Genomic DNA, 15,074 nt, shown 5'->3' on the forward strand with positions numbered 1-15,074 from the left:
TTTGTGCTGGGGGTAGTGTTTTAGGGTTTAGGGTAGTGCAATGGTGTTTGGGTTGTGTAGGTGGTCATGCTGCGGTAAGTGTTTTAGGGTTTAGGGTTTAGGGTAGTGCCGTGGTGTTTGTGTAGTGTAGGGGTCGTGCTGGGGGTAGTGTTTTAGGGTTTAGGGTAGTGCAGTGGTGTTTGGTTAGTGTAGGTGGTAGTTTTGGGGTAAGTGTTATAGGGTTTAGGGTAGTGCCGTGGTGTTTCTGTAGTGTAGGGGTTTGTGCAGGGGGTAGATTTAGGGTTTAGGGTAGCGCAGTGGTGTTTTTGTAGTGTAGGCGTTTGTGCAGGGGGTAGATTTAGTGTTTAGGGTAGTGCAGTAGGGTAGTGCAGTGGTGTTTGTGTGTTGTAGGGGATCGTGCTGGGAGTAGATGTAGGGTTTAGGGTAGTGCCGTGGTGTTTGTGTAGTGTAGGGGGTCGTGCTAGGGGTAGTGTTTTAGGGTTTAGGGCAGTGCAGTGGTGTTTGGGTATTGTAGGTGGTCATGCTGGGGTAAGTGTTTTAGGGTTTAGGGTAGTGCTGTGGTATTTGTGTAGTATAGGGGGTCGTGCTGGGGTAACTGTTTTAGGGTTTAGGGTAGTGCAGTGGTGTTTGTGTAGTGTAGGGGTTTGTGCAGGGGTATATTTAGGGTTTAGGGTAGTGCAGTAGGGTAGCGCAGTGGTGTTTGTGTGGTGTAGGGGTCTGTGCAGGGGGTAGATTTAGGGTTCAGGGTAGTGCAGTAGGGAAGTGCAGTGGTGTTTGTGTAGTGTAGGTTTTTGTGCAGGGGGTAGATTTAGGGTTTAGGGTAGTGCCGTGGTGTTTGTGTAGTGTAGGGGGTTGTGCTGGGGTAAGTGTTTTAGGGTTTAGGGTAGTGCCGTAGTGATTGTGTAGTGTAGGGGTTTGTGCAGGGGGTAGATTTAGGGTTTAGGGTAGTGCAGTAGGGTAGTGCAGTGGTGTTTGTGTAGTGTAGGGGTTTGTGCAGGGGGTAGATTTAGGGTTTAGGGTAGTGCAGTAGGGTAGTGCAGTGGTGTTTGTGTGGTGTAGGGGGTCGTGCTGGGGGTAGATGAAGGGTTTAGGGTAGTGTCGTGGTGTATGTGTATGTGTAGTGTAGGGGGTCGTAATGGGGATAGTGTTTTAGGGTTTAGGGAAGTGCTGTGATGTTTGTGTAGTGTAGGGGGTCGTGCTGGGGTAAGTGTTTTAGGGTTTAGGTTAGTGCAGTAGGGTAGTGCAGTGGTGTTTGTGTAGTGTAGGTGGTCATGCTCGGGGTAGTGTTTTAGGGTTTAGGGTAGTGCAGTGAAGTTTGGGTACTGTAGGTGGTCGTGCTGGGATAAGTGTTTTAGGGTTTAGGGTAGTGCCATGGTGTTTGGGTAGTGTAGGGGGTCGTGCTGGGGTAAGCGTTTTAGGCTTTAGGGTAGTGCCGTGGTGTTTGTGTAGTGTCAGGAGTCGTGCTGGGGGTAATGTTTTAGGGTTTAGGGAAGAGCAGTGGTGTTTCGGTAGTGTAGGTCGTCATGCTGGGGTAAGTGTTTTAGGGATTAGGTTAGTGCAGTGGTGTTTGTGTAGTGTAGGGGGTTTGTGCAGGGGGGAAGATTTAGGGTTTAGGGTATTGCAGTAGGGTAGTGCAGTGGTGTTTGTGTGGTGTAGGGGTTTGTGCAGGGGGTAGATTTAGGGTTTAGGGTAGTGCAGTAGGTTAGTGCAGTGGTGTTTGTGTGGTGTAGGGGTTTGTGCTGTGGTAGATTTATGGTTTAGGGTAGTGCTGTGGTGTTTGTGTAGTGTATGGTTTGTGCTGGGGGTAGTGTTTTAGGGTTTAGGGTAGTGCAATGGTGTTTGGGTTGTGTAGGTGGTCATGCTGCGGTAAGTGTTTTAGGGTTTAGGGTAGTGCCATGGTGTTTGTGTAGTGTAGGGGTCGTGCTGGGGGTAGTGTTTTAGGGTTTAGGGTAGTGCAGTGGTGTTTGGTTAGTGTAGGTGGTAGTTTTGGGGTAAGTGTTTTAGGGTTTAGGGTAGTGCCGTGGTGTTTGTGTAGTGTAGGGGTTTGTGCAGGGGGTAGATTTAGGGTTTAGGGTAGCGCAGTGGTGTTTTTGTAGTGTAGGGGGTCGTGCTGGGATAAGGGTTTTAGGGTTCAGGTTAGTGCAGTAGGGTAGTGCAGTGGTGTTTGTGTAGTGTAGGTGGTCATGCTCAGGGTAGTGTTTTAGGGTTTAGGGTAGTGCAGTGAAGTTTGGGTACTGTAGGTGGTCGTGCTGGGATAAGTGTTTTAGGGTTTAGGGTAGTGCCATGGTGTTTGGGTAGTGTAGGGGGTCGTGCTGGGGTAAGTGTTTTAGGCTTTAGGGTAGTGCCGTGGTGTTTGTGTAGTGTCAGGGGTCGTGCTGGGGGTAATGTTTTAGGGTTTAGGGTAGTGCCGTGGTGTTTGGGTAGTGTAGGTGGTCGTGCTGGGGTAAGTATTTTAGAGTTTAGGGTAGTGCTGTGTTGTTTGGGTAGTGTCGGTGGTCGTGCTGGGGAAAGTGTTTCAGGGTTTAGGGTAGTGCCGTGGTGTTTGTGTAGTGTAGGGGGTCGGGCTGGTGATAGTGTTTTAGGGTTTAGGGTAGTGCAGTGGTGTTTGGGGACTGTATGTGGTCGTGCTGGCGTAAGTGTTTTAGGGTTTAGGGTAGTGCAGTGGTGTTTGTGTAGTGTAGGGGGTTGTGCTGGGGTAATTGTTTTAGGGTTTAGGGTAGTGCAATAGGGTAGTGCCATGGTGTTTGGGTAGTGTAGGGGGCGTGCTGAGGTTAGTGTTTTAGGGTTTAGGGTAGAGCATTGGTGTTTCGGTAGTGTAGGTCGTCGTGCTGGGGTAAGTGTTTTAGGGATTAGGTTAGTGCAGTGGTGTTTGTGTAGTGTAGGGGGTTTGTGCAGGGGGAAGATTTAGGGTTTAGGGTAGTGCAGTAGGGTAGTGCAGTGGTGTTTGTGTGGTGTAGGGGTTTGTGCACGGGGTAGATTTAGGGCTTAGGGTAGTGCCGTGGTGTTTGTGTAGTGTAGGGGGTCGTGCTGGGGGTAGTGGTTTAGGGTAGTGCAGTGGTGTTTGGGTAGTGTTGGTGGTCGTGCTGGGGTAAGTGTTTTAGGGTAGTGCCGTGGTGTTTGTGTAGTGTAGGGGGTTGTGCTGGGGGTAGTGTTTTGGGGTTTAGGGTAGCGCAGTGGTGTTTAGGTAGTGTAGGTGGTAGTTCTGGTGTAAGTTTTTTAGGGTTTAGGGTAGTGCCGTGGTGTTTGTGTAGTGTAGGGGTTTGTGCAGGGGGTAGATTTAGGGTTTAGGTTAGTGCAGTAGGGTAGTGCAGTGGTGTTTGTGTGGTGTAGGGATTTGTGCAGGGGTAGATTAAGGGTTTAGGGTAGCGCAGCAGGGTTGTGCCGTGGTGTTTGTGTGGTATAGTGGGTCGTGTTGTGGGTAGTGTTTTAGGGGTTAGGGTAGTGCAGTGGTGTTTGGGTAGTGTAGGTGGTCGTGCTGGGGTAAGTGTTTTAGGGTTTAGAGTAGTGCTGTGGTGTTTGTGTAGTGTAGGGGGCTGTGCTGGGGGTAGTGTTTTAGGGTTTAGGGTAGTGCAGTGGTGTTTGGGTAGTGTAGGTGGTCGTGCTGAGGTAAGTGTTTTTGGGTTTAGGGTAGTGCAGTGGTGTTTGGGTAGTGTAGGTGGTCATGCTGAGGTAATTGTTTTAGGATTTAGGGTAGTGCCGTGGTGTTTGGGAAGTGTAGGTGGTCGTGCTGGGGTAAGTGTTTTAGGGTTTAGGGTAGTGCCGTGTTGTTTGGGTAGTGTAGGTGGTTGTGCTGGGGTAAGTGTTTTAGGGTTTAGGGTAGTGCCGTGGTGTTTGTGTAGTGTAGGGAGTCATGCTGGGGTAAGTGTTTTAGGGTTTAGGATAGTGCCGTGGTGTTTGTTTGTAGTATAGGGGTTTGTGCAGGGGGTAGATTTAGGGTTTAGGGTAGTGCAGTAGGGTAGTGCAGTGGTGTTTGTGTGTTGTAGGGGGTCGTGCTGGGGGTAGATGTAGGGTTTAGGGTAGTGCCGTGGTGTTTGTGTAGTGTAGGGGGTCGTGCTGGGCGTAGTGTTTTAGGGTTTAGGGCAGTGCAGTGGTGTTTGGGTATTGTAGGTGGTCATGCTGGGGTAAGTGTTTTAGGGTTTAGGGTAGTGCCATGTTGTTTGGGTAGTGTCGGTGGTCGTGCTGGGGAAAGTGTTTCAGGGTTTAGGGTAGTGCCGTGGTGTTTGTGTAGTGTAGGGGGCGTGCTGAGGGTAGTGTTTTAGGGTTTAGGGTAGAGCAGTGGTGTTTCCGTAGTGTAGGTCGTCGTGCTGGGGTAAGTGTTTTAGGGATTAGGTTAGTGCAGTGGTGTTTGTGTAGTGTAGGGGGTTTGTGCAGGGGGGAAGATTTAGGGTGTAGGGTAGTGCAGTAGGGTAGTGCAGTGGTGTTTGTGTGATGTAGGGGTTTGTGCAGGGGGTAGATTTAGGGTTTAGGGTAGTGCAGTAGGTTAGTGCAGTGGTGTTTGTGTGGTGTAGGGGTTTGTGCTGGGGTAAATTTAGGGTTTAGGGTAGTGCCGTGGTGTTTGTGTAGTGTAGGGGTTTGTGCAGGGGGTAGATTTAGGGTTTAGGGTAGTGCAGTAGGGTAGTGCAGTGGTGTTTGTGTGGTGTAGGGATTTGTGCAGGGTGTAGATTTAGGGTTTAGGGTAGCGCAGTAGGGTTGTGCCGTGGTGTTTGTGTAGTATAGTGGGTCGTGTTGGGGGTAGTGTTTTAGGGGTTAGGGTAGTGCAGTGGTGTAGGAGAGTAGGGTCTGCTATCCTATGGTCACCCCAAATTTTTGCTTTTTGCTTCACTGGTTTTTGACATATTGAGGCTGTGGGCCTGCCAATCAGACCCCCAGCCTGCTGTTCTCTCTACTAAATTAAAACTATGCACCCTAGGTGCATAACCAATTGGAAGTGGATCACCCTGTCAGCCCCTGTACCAGTGTACACTAGGTACCCAGGGCATTGGTGTACCCAAGGCCTGCCAGGGGCTGCAGCATGTATTATGCCACCCCAGGCTTGGCCTAACAATCTGACACAACTGGCTGATCACTCAGCTGGGGTAAGTTGGTGTAATCACCTCTTACTTAGGTGTAGTATACCTATACCTAACCTTAAATGGGACACCTGGTAACCTATAAGTCACTCCTATGGCAGGCCTTAACAATCCTGAAGGCAGAGTGCTTGGTTCCATGTGAGATGGTGCTCTGGCATGAGCTGAGCCTGTCTGCAGTGGTCGGAACAACTTCCTTCTACTGTTTCCAGATATCGTCATACCATATACTCTTAAGTGCATTATGAACCTCGCGGTTAAATGCTATCTTTGGTTTGGCTTTATCAAAACATGTCGAGTAAGGTGTCATACGAATTGGAATACTAACCCCTCGCCAATTCTGGCGACGGGGTTAGCATTCCACCCTTCTAGAGGGACACGACATGTACAGTACCTGAAACCCGGGTAAAATCAGACATAGCCTCAGCTCCACCAAATGGATGCTGCCACCACAGACACAAGTCTGCCCTCCTGCTGCTGGGAGTCCTTCCAGCTTGGGAGGTGTGGACAAAGGGTTTCCTGCCAGGGGAGGTGCATGCACCACCCCAGACAGGATTTTGTGTATTGGTCAGGTAGGGCTTGAAAGAAACCAGACATGCCTGTGGCTCACAAGGAGCCTCGGTGCATATGCCAGTTCAAACCGGTCCTGGGGCACACCAGTCCCGGGCCTGGGGCGAGCTGGACAAAGGATTGGGGGTGTAACCACCCCCCTTCCTGGTCCCACCCATAGGGAGGGACCTAGCAGGTAGTCCGGCCCCTAGAATCCGCTTAAAGGTAGGAGCTGTGTCCTAAGACTTCAGACATCCTGGAATCAACTTGAAACTAAGAAGAAGACGGGAACTTCGACATTCTGCTGCACAGAAGACTGAAGAAAATCTCCCCTGTGGTCAGGGAGTGACCACCTTGCTAACGCAAGCACCATCCAGCGAATCACCGTCTGCTTTGCCGCCGCCTCCCGCCGGAGCCCGAGCCCAGAGACTGACAAGACCTGGACCTCCAGACCTCTCACCGCCCGATCCACAGTCCCTGAAAAGAGGAGACCCGTGGAGGCACCGAGACACGTGGAGCCAGCCATCTTGGAACGACTACGACAAGCTGACCAGTGCAACAACCGAGGCTCCCTCCAAGTTGTGCTTTGGGTCCTGAGAAGCCCAACCCTCGAGCAGCATCTGCACCAAAGGTGAGCCCTCCAGCATCTCCACGATCTGCGTGGGGCCCTTCTGCATTTTGCCACTCGACGCGCCTAACCGGTTGCTGGCCCGCTGGCTAGTGGCCATCTTGGCGACGAAATCTACGACAAACACCGCTGGTCTGGTTGCTCCAGACTGGCCCTTGCTCCCCTCCAAAGGAGCAATCCCTCTGACCTTGCTGGTCAGAACCAACAGCTGATTTCCGAATCCTCCTGCAATTGCTTTTGCCAAGGCTTGTTTGCTTCGATCAAGTCGCCGACACCGCCGACAGCGAGAGCCTGCGTGGGACAGCTCGTGAGCCGACTCCTGGACGTCGTCGACCTTCAGGGACCACGTGGCTGCGGAGACAAGCTACCCCTCATCACCTGTTTGCACCCGACATCGCCTGGTACCCACCTGGTGCCACGCTGGTCACTGGCTAGTGACTGTGAACACTGTCCCCTCTGCTTACAGGTCTTCAACATCTCCGATCCACTCTTGGATCCACTGCATCTCTTCCCGACCGACCGCCTGCAGCATCTTTGTCCCAGGCTCAACGGAACAGATAGAAGAAACCCGACGCACTTTGAGGCCTATGCACCCGCTTCCTGTGGGTGAGGTAAAGCTGGTACTCCGGTGCCCATGTGTAGTATTACATCTCTAGTGCCTGTGTTCCAAATCTTAAGTTCCTAGGTCATCCGGAAGATTCCTTTTGCAGTAACTTTGTACTTTTTACGCACCCATTGAAACCTATGGGAGCACGCGTGTGACTATTTGCTCTGCACACGCCACCCGTGGACCTCCTGGTCACTAACTGACGTTAGCTCCTTGTAGGCCCAGCGATTCTAGAGGCCCTAGGCCTTTTCCCTTTTCTGTTCGTGGTACTTATACCACTATTTTAGTATATGGTTTGAGTGGCCACCAGGGCCTACCCATATAAAGTGCAACTTCTGTGTATTCTGTGATAATCTTGTTTGACGATTTGTGCTCCTGTGCTCATAAAGAGACTAGGGGTTACTTTGAGAAATAAATACATATATATTTTGAATATATATCTGTGTGGTGTCCTTTCATTGGTATAAAAGGGGGTTACTATTGGTAAAACAGCTTGCTTAACACGCATCACGAGTTTAGCCTCAAAGACTGCTTAGCCTACGCTACCACTAGGGCAGCTAGTCCAAAAAGGTTGACTTACAACCACACCATAAGGGTTGCTTGGCATGGTACAAGGTGGTCACTAGAACTAGTGAACAGCATATACCAGGCCAACTTCCCACATTGGTGAGCAGCGGTTGGATTTGAGCTTGCTGTGTTTTACCATTGTAATCTCTTGGTTACCAATTGAAAGATCACATAGGTACCTGTAGGTACATATAAAACAAGATTAGATATACTTAAGTTCTACTGAACTTAGTTGTTGTAGAGCAAAGGGAGTAGCACACCCTGACTACAACTACTAGATAGGTTTAGTAGGTAAACCCAAGTGTAGGTAGATTGCAACACATCCACCCACACTTAAGAGCAATGGCTGGGGCAGAGGGGTCCACTGTACCCATCTCTGTTGAGAGTGACCCCCCGAGGGCACCATCCATCTTTGCTACCCTTAATCAGAATGAGCTCAGGCATTTGGCAACTCTTAGAGGCCTTAAACAGCCCAAGAACCCAAACTCTGCTGAGCTCAGAGAGCTCTTACAGAATGATGAGAATCAGAGAGCACTCAAGAAAGCTTCCCAGTTAGCCCCCTTAGGGACAGGAACAGGAGGCCCCCCTTCTGAAGATGCCACTGAAGTACCCCTTCCCAATAGTCACCCCTTAGATGGGATGCCTACCACAGAGGATGAGAGTGAAAAGGATACTGACAGTAGTGAGGATGAAGGGAGAACTAGCCCAGTGCCAAGTATTATACTTGGCCCAGCTAAACCAAGGCTATTGGGGACTGACAGTGGGTTCAACCCACTGGATCTCCCCAGTGGACTTAACACAGGGCTTGGAAGGCAAAGGAATCGCTCAGGTGACTCCAATGCTTCCCATGGCTCTAGAGGCTCTCAAGGTCACTCCAGGAGAAGGATGACCACCCCTCAGAGGAGGGAACATGAGGCCAAGATGCAAGAGGCCCAGCTGAGGATCAGGAAGCAGGAGCTAGAAGTAGCCCTGATGGAAGAGAAACTTAGCAAGGCTAGACAGCATAAAGAGAGTGGGTCTATACCCACTGGTGGCAGCATTGTCCCTAAGGACAAAGATAGGGTTTTCGACAATAGAAACCTGTCTAAGGTTGTGCCCCCCTACAAAAGTGGGGATGACATCCACAAGTGGATAACTGCTCTTGAGAGAGCCTGCAAAGTACAGCAGGTTCCTGAAGATCAGTGGGCAGCAATCCTCTGGCTCTCCTTTGAAGGAAGAGGCAGAGACAGACTCCTCACTGTTAGAGAAGAGGATGTCAGAAACTACAGAGTCCTGAAGAGTGTTCTGGTAGATGGGTTAGGCTTAACCACTGAACAGTACAGGTTAATGTTCAGAGACACCCAAAAGACACAGACTCAGGACTGGTCTGAATACATTGAATGTGCCACTAAGGCTTTGGAGGGTTGGTTGCTGGGAAGTAAGGTATCTGATTTTACAGGATTGTATAATTTGATGATGAGAGAGCAGATTTTAAATAACTGTCAAAACCAGCAACTGCATCAACACTTGGTTGACTCTGATCTGACCTCTCCCCAAGAATTGGGAAAGAAGGCAGACAAATGGGTCAGAACCAGGGTTAAGCAAAAGAACCAGAACCAGGGCCAAGGGGGTGATCAGAAGAAAACAGACCAAAAGGGTGGAGATCAGAAATCTAAAGACCAGAAGTCTTCAACAGGGCCCCAAACTACTGCTAAGGAGGGTGGGTCCCAACAACAGTCCAAAAAGAAGAAAGAAGGTCAAAAGAAACCCTGGTGCAATCATTGCAAAAATACAACTCACTGGACTAGTGATTGCAAAAAGGGTGGAGCCCCCAACACGGTTGCCCCTAAGGCACCTGCTCCCAGTACTACTGTTAGCAGTGTTGGTCCCCAGACAAAGGGTGTAGTGGGAATCACTATGGGAACTGAAGGAGATTCTGACTTAGACAGAACCCTTACACAGGCAGTCTTGATCTGTGATGGGGACATTGATTTGTCCCTGACTGTGAGCCCCAGTAACCTGGGCAAGTACAGACAGACTCCTTTAATTAATGACAAAGTGGCTCAAGCCTACAGGGACACATGTGCCAGTGTCACTATGGTGACACCAGGCTTTGTGGATCCTGGACAGTACATACCAGGTGAGAACTACCTGGTGACCAATGCCAGCAATGCCACTACTTCACATAGTGTGGCAGTTGTTAACTTCTCATGGGGAGGGGTAACTGGCCTCAAAAGGGTTGTGGTTAGTGCAGACCTCCCAGTAGAATGTTTGTTGGGCAATGACCTAGAGAGTTCTCTATGGTCAGAAGTGGAGTACAGGACTCATGCAGAGATGTTAGGTATATCATCACATGTCCTTGCTGTGACCAGGTCACAGGCCAAAAAGTGCCTCACTGAACCTCAGGTCTTGGATCCTGGAACAATGGACCAAGCACCTACCAAGAAGAAGAACAGGAGGGTCAAGGCTGTGCCTTCCCCCCTGCCTCAGAGTGATGATCAGCCTTCCCAGGAAGCTGATCTAGAGGACCCTGAAGGAACTGTCCCTGAAGAGCTTGAACCTGATCAGGTTGAGTTTCTGGGGACAGGGGGACCTTCAAGGGCTGACTTGAGGCAGGCTCAGTTATCCTGTCCCTCTCTTGAACCCCTCAGACAGCTGGCTGCTGCTGAGGCTGCTGGGAATGCTCAAGGTACCCATAAAGTGTATTGGGATGAAGGGCTCCTTTATTCAGAGGCTAGAGACCCCAAGCCTGGTGCAACCAGGAGGTTGGTCATACCTCTGCAATTTAGGGGCTTCCTTCTTACCTTGGCCCATGATATTCCTTTAGCAGGACACCTAGGCCAGAACAAGACCTGGGACAGACTTGTCCCTCACTTTCACTGGCCTCATATGAATGAAGATACAAAGGAGTTTTGTCGCTCCTGTGTTACCTGCCAAGCCAGTGGCAAATCAGGTGGCACAACAAAGGCCCCCCTAATACCACTACCTGTGGTGGGGGTCCCCTTTGAAAGAGTGGGAATAGACATAGTGGGTCCCATGGATCCTCCCACTGCATCTGGGCACAGATTTATACTGGTGGTAGTGGATCATGCCACCAGGTATCCAGAGGCAATTCCCCTTAGGACCACTACAGCTCCTGTTGTGGCCAGGGCCCTGCTGGGAGTATTCTCCAGAGTGGGGTTTCCTAAGGAGGTAGTATCTGACAGAGGTACCAACTTTATGTCAGGATACTTGACAGCTATGTGGAAGGAATGTGGTGTCAACTACAAGTTCACCACCCCTTATCACCCACAATGCAATGGGCTTGTTGAGAGATTCAACAAGACCCTAAAGGGTATGATCAAAGGATTACCTGAAAAGCTCAGGCGAAGATGGGATATCCTTCTACCCTGCCTTCTGTTTGCTTACAGAGAGGTCCCACAAAAAGGAGTTGGCTACAGCCCCTTTGAATTGTTGTTTGGGCACCCTGTGAGAGGCCCACTGTGTTTGGTGAAGGAAGGATGGGAGTTACCTCTCAAAAAGCCTAAGCTAGACATAGTGGACTATGTACTTGGTCTCCGCTCCAGGATGGCTGAGTATATGGAGAAGGCATCTAAAAACCTTGAGGCAAGCCAGGCCTTACAGAAAGCTTGGCATGACCAAAAGGCTGTCTTGGTTGAGTATCAGCCAGGACAGAAGGTATGGGTGTTGGAGCCAGTGGCCCCAGCAGCACTCCAAGACAAATGGTCTGGACCCCATACAATCCTGGAAAAGAAGGGAGAGGTCACCTACTTGGTCGACCTAGGAACTCCCAGGAGTCCCCACAGGGTACTCCATGTTAACAGGCTTAAAGCATATGTTGACAGGGCAGACATGGGCTTGCTCATGGCTACAGATGAGGGACAGGAGGAAGAGAGTGACCCTCTCCCAGACCTGTTGTCTCAGAACCCTGAAGATGGCTCAGTTGAAGGAGTGACCCTTGGAGGCAACCTCACTGCCCATCAGCAGACTGAATGTAGACAGGTTCTACAATCATTTTCACATATGTTTTCCTTGATACCTAGTCAAACTGACTGGTGTACCCATGTTGTGGACACTGGTGACAGTCTGCCTGTAAAGAACAAACTTTACAGACAACCTGACCACGTCAGGGACTGTATAAAGGCTGAGGTACATAAAATGCTGGAATTAGGTGTCATTGAACCCTCAGAGAGCCCCTGGGCTAGCCCAGTGGTTCTGGTCCCCAAACCTCACACCAAAGATGGCAAGAGAGAGATGAGGTTCTGTGTGGACTACAGAGGACTCAATGCTGTCACCAGGACAGATGCACACCCTATTCCAAGGGCAGATGAGCTCATAGACAAACTAGCTTCTGCAAAGTTTTTGAGCACATTTGACTTGACAGCTGGCTATTGGCAAATCAGGTTAGCTGAGGAGTCTAAGGCCAAAACAGCATTCTCAACCCCAGGTGGGCATTATCAGTTTGTGGTGATGCCCTTTGGTCTGAAGAATGCACCTGCCACCTTCCAAAGGCTGGTGAACCAAGTCCTTACTGGGTTGGATGACTTTTGCGCAGCATATCTTGATGACATTGCTGTCTTTAGTTCCACCTGGGAGGATCACCTGATCCACCTGAAGAAGGCTCTTGAGGCTCTGCAAAGGGCAGGCCTCACTATCAAGGCTACTAAGTGCCAGATAGGGCAGAGTAAGGTTGTGTATTTGGGCCACCTTGTAGGTGGGGGCCAAGTTCAACCACTGGAGAGTAAGATACAGTCCATCAAGGATTGGTCCCCTCCAACCACCCAGACTCAAGTTCGAGCTTTCTTGGGCTTGACTGGGTATTACAGGAAGTTTGTTAAGAACTATGGATCCATTGTGACTCCTCTTAATGATCTGACATCCAAGAAGATGCCCAAAAAGGTTCAGTGGACAGTAAGCTGTCAAAAGGCATTTGATGACCTGAAGGAGGCCATGTGCTCTGCACCTATCCTGAAAAGTCCTGACTACTCCAAAGAGTTTATTGTCCAAACAGATGCTTCTGAGTTGGGTGTGGGAGCTGTGCTGTCACAACTTAATGTAGATGGTCAAGACCAACCCATTGCTTTTATTAGCAGAAGGTTGACCCCCAGAGAGAAGAATTGGTCAGCTATTGAGAGGGAGGCCTTTGCTGTGGTGTGGGCCCTGAAGAAGCTGAGGCCATACTTGTTTGGCACTCACTTCAAGATTCAGACCGACCATAAGCCCCTCTTGTGGCTAAATCAGATGAAGGGTGAAAACCCCAAACTGCTTAGGTGGTCCATTTCCCTACAGGGGATGGACTTTACAGTGGAGCACCGGCCAGGTACTGACCATGGGAATGCAGATGGTCTCTCCAGGTACTTCCACTTAGGACATGAAGACGAGACTGGTCAAGGCTAGTTTAATGTCCCAGCGTTTGGGGGGGGGTTGTGTAGGAGAGTAGGGTCTGCTATCCTATGGTCACCCCAAATTTTTGCTTTTTGCTTCACTGGTTTTTGACATATTGAGGCTGTGGGCCTGCCAATCAGACCCCCAGCCTGCTGTTCTCTCTACTAAATTAAAACTATGCACCCTAGGTGCATAACCAATTGGAAGTGGATCACCCTGTCAGCCCCTGTACCAGTGTACACTAGGTACCCAGGGCATTGGTGTACCCAAGGCCTGCCAGGGGCTGCAGCATGTATTATGCCACCCCAGGCTTGGCCTAACAATCTGACACAACTGGCTGATCACTCAGCTGGGGTAAGTTGGTGTAATCACCTCTTACTTAGGTGTAGTATACCTATACCTAACCTTAAATGGGACACCTGGTAACCTATAAGTCACTCCTATGGCAGGCCTTAACAATCCTGAAGGCAGAGTGCTTGGTTCCATGTGAGATGGTGCTCTGGCATGAGCTGAGCCTGTCTGCAGTGGTCGGAACAACTTCCTTCTACTGTTTCCAGATATCGTCATACCATATACTCTTAAGTGCATTATGAACCTCGCGGTTAAATGCTATCTTTGGTTTGGCTTTATCAAAACATGTCGAGTAAGGTGTCATACGAATTGGAATACTAACCCCTCGCCAATTCTGGCGACGGGGTTAGCATTCCACCCTTCTAGAGGGACACGACATGTACAGTACCTGAAACCCGGGTAAAATCAGACATAGCCTCAGCTCCACCAAATGGATGCTGCCACCACAGACACAAGTCTGCCCTCCTGCTGCTGGGAGTCCTTCCAGCTTGGGAGGTGTGGACAAAGGGTTTCCTGCCAGGGGAGGTGCATGCACCACCCCAGACAGGATTTTGTGTATTGGTCAGGTAGGGCTTGAAAGAAACCAGACATGCCTGTGGCTCACAAGGAGCCTCGGTGCATATGCCAGTTCAAACCGGTCCTGGGGCACACCAGTCCCGGGCCTGGGGCGAGCTGGACAAAGGATTGGGGGTGTAACCACCCCCCTTCCTGGTCCCACCCATAGGGAGGGACCTAGCAGGTAGTCCGGCCCCTAGAATCCGCTTAAAGGTAGGAGCTGTGTCCTAAGACTTCAGACATCCTGGAATCAACTTGAAACTAAGAAGAAGACGGGAACTTCGACATTCTGCTGCACAGAAGACTGAAGAAAATCTCCCCTGTGGTCAGGGAGTGACCACCTTGCTAACGCAAGCACCATCCAGCGAATCACCGTCTGCTTTGCCGCCGCCTCCCGCCGGAGCCCGAGCCCAGAGACTGACAAGACCTGGACCTCCAGACCTCTCACCGCCCGATCCACAGTCCCTGAAAAGAGGAGACCCGTGGAGGCACCGAGACACGTGGAGCCAGCCATCTTGGAACGACTACGACAAGCTGACCAGTGCAACAACCGAGGCTCCCTCCAAGTTGTGCTTTGGGTCCTGAGAAGCCCAACCCTCGAGCAGCATCTGCACCAAAGGTGAGCCCTCCAGCATCTCCACGATCTGCGTGGGGCCCTTCTGCATTTTGCCACTCGACGCGCCTAACCGGTTGCTGGCCCGCTGGCTAGTGGCCATCTTGGCGACGAAATCTACGACAAACACCGCTGGTCTGGTTGCTCCAGACTGGCCCTTGCTCCCCTCCAAAGGAGCAATCCCTCTGACCTTGCTGGTCAGAACCAACAGCTGATTTCCGAATCCTCCTGCAATTGCTTTTGCCAAGGCTTGTTTGCTTCGATCAAGTCGCCGACACCGCCGACAGCGAGAGCCTGCGTGGGACAGCTCGTGAGCCGACTCCTGGACGTCGTCGACCTTCAGGGACCACGTGGCTGCGGAGACAAGCTACCCCTCATCACCTGTTTGCACCCGACATCGCCTGGTACCCACCTGGTGCCACGCTGGTCACTGGCTAGTGACTGTGAACACTGTCCCCTCTGCTTACAGGTCTTCAACATCTCCGATCCACTCTTGGATCCACTGCATCTCTTCCCGACCGACCGCCTGCAGCATCTTTGTCCCAGGCTCAACGGAACAGATAGAAGAAACCCGACGCACTTTGAGGCCTATGCACCCGCTTCCTGTGGGTGAGGTAAAGCTGGTACTCCGGTGCCCATGTGTAGTATTACATCTCTAGTGCCTGTGTTCCAAATCTTAAGTTCCTAGGTCATCCGGAAGATTCCTTTTGCAGTAACTTTGTACTTTTTACGCACCCATTGAAACCTATGGGAGCACGCGTGTGACTATTTGCT

This window comes from Triturus cristatus, chromosome 1_1, assembly GCF_964204655.1.
Source record: "Triturus cristatus chromosome 1_1, aTriCri1.1, whole genome shotgun sequence".
Classification (NCBI taxonomy): Eukaryota; Metazoa; Chordata; class Amphibia; order Caudata; family Salamandridae; genus Triturus; species Triturus cristatus.